A 2378-nucleotide genomic window follows, 5' to 3' on the forward strand; every position below is an offset into this window, starting at 1 on the left:
ATAATATATATATATATATATATATATATATATATATATATACATTGTGCATATTATTTTTGAATAAATACATAATATCTTCACAGAAATATAGTTATTTGTCTTATTCATATAAATCTTGGCAAAAAACAAAAAACAAAACAAATACTGCATGTCAACCATGTCAAGTCAGCTTCGTTTATCATATGTGAGACAATAATTATGGGCTATAATTCAGTTCAATCTCTTTGGCAGACATGGTATGTCTGTGTCATCATGTTTATTGACACAAGGATGTCTCGGTTCGAAGCTTTCAAAGAATCCACCGCTTTGCACCAAGTCATTTTGTTTATTCTTCCTCACAATCCTATCTTTCTGAAGTGCTCAGCCAACATTATTTATAATGGGTGAATACTAATGGAAAACGCTAGTACTAATCTATCACCATCATGTCTGTGTCAATAACAAAGAAACTGTTAAGATAATCCGACTTCTGCACTGTTTTAAACAACTTGTTGAGAAAAGCTTCAATTAGCTGGTCTTAGTCATGTGAGAAAGTTAATATAATCATATACAAAGGTGGATGGATAGAGTTATAAAGATATATAAGCAGGGTGTTATTACAGAGCTGTCTTTTCACAATAAATGACTTTCTATTGTGTTTATGATTATTTTTTTCCATGACTGATCTCTCCAGAGCATGTGCTAATATGCCACTTTTATGTAAAGTTGCATGAACTTAATACCTTCATCTCTACAAAACATAATCATACGTCTAATCGCAAAGTGTGTGTAGAAAGACAGTGGAAGCCCCACCTGGACACACCTGCACATTAAAAGTGTAACCACGCTTGGTATGCGACGCTACAATGCACAGGCACGTCCCCTGGATACCATGGATACTATACATAGTTGTGTCGCCACGGCTCAAACAAACAATGAAGAAACAACAACAGTTGATTTACATAAATGTGTCAGATCGTGAGAAAAGTATTAATGAAGATTGCTGTAGGTAATTGGGTCTTACAATGGCATGTTAGACTTTCACTGCAAAGATTAGCAGGCTAGCTAACACCCGTAATTTTCAAACTATGGGTCTGTTCTGAAAAAGGGAGGACAATAACATCTGGAGAAAGTTAACTGTTAGCATTAGCATTAAGCTGAGAGTTTGTTTTAATCAAGGAGGTCTGTAATACCTGGAAATATTTATCCGTTAGCAATAGCATTCAGCTGGTGAGTCTATTTTAAACAAGGAGGTCTGTAATACCCTGAGAAATCATTAGAATTAACTTTCAACTGGTGAGTACATTCTTATCAAGAAGGTCTGTAATAGATAAAGCAATCTAGCAGTTAACATTAGCATTAAACATGTAAGACTGTTCTGATCAAGGAGGTCAGTACCTGGAGAAAGTTAGCCATTAGCATTAACATTAAAGTGGGGAATTTGATTTAATCAAGGAGGTAAGTAAAATCTACAGAAAACCATTAGCCTAATTAGCCCAATACCTAGCATTAACCATTAGCATTAAACTGGTAAGTTTGTAAGATTTCTGATCAGGGAGGTCTGTAACGTCAGTAGAAATCGAACATATCAGCATTAGCATTCAACTGTTGAAGTCGTTTCAATTAAATAGGTCTGTAATATCTGGAGAAAGTTAGTCGTTAGCATTAGCAAACAACTGGGGAATTTGTTTCAATCAAGGAGGTCTGTAATACATGTAGAAAGTTTTGTTTTTTGTTTTAAGGAGATCAGTCAAATCTGCCCTGTTGAAAAAAACAGCATATGCAAAGGACCAGCTTAAACCAGCTCAAACCAGCATCCCAGCTTCAAAACATACCTAACCAGCATATGCTGGTTTTTTCAACTGAGTGGAGAAAGTTAGCTGGTAACATTAGCATTAAATTGAGTTTGTTTTAATCGGGGAGGTCTGCAATACCTGAAGAAAGTTAGCCATTAACATTAGCATTTAAAGGTGCTGTATGTAGGATTGACACCGAGTGGTTGAACTAGGTATTGCAGTCCAAATTCAAAATATTGGAGAGGGTTTTTTTCACCTGGTCCCTCCTCCTCAGACTTGATGCACATGCAGGTTGCCAGATTGACGACACCAACAGGAAAGTTTTTAAACCTTTGTATATTTTAAGCTGTCTCCATCTCTCAAATGCATCTCAAATATTTATTCTGCTTTTATTATACCGTTGTTGATCATAAAGTTTTTTGGATGGATGTCGAGGCTTTTTAGGATGGGCAGAAAGTTCTATTTCCCGCTCTGACCCCTTTCGTTTGCCAGCTTCCATGACTGAAATGAAATACGCTGTGTTTCCCGCCAACTGGCAACCCGGGGTGCCGAAATACAATTGGGTAAACCGGCAGTGGGCGGGTTTCACAAACCAAAACA

Source organism: Sinocyclocheilus rhinocerous, unplaced genomic scaffold (genome assembly GCF_001515625.1).
Source record: "Sinocyclocheilus rhinocerous isolate Xijiao unplaced genomic scaffold, SAMN03320098_v1.1 scaffold1339, whole genome shotgun sequence".
Lineage (NCBI taxonomy): Eukaryota > Metazoa > Chordata > Actinopteri > Cypriniformes > Cyprinidae > Sinocyclocheilus > Sinocyclocheilus rhinocerous.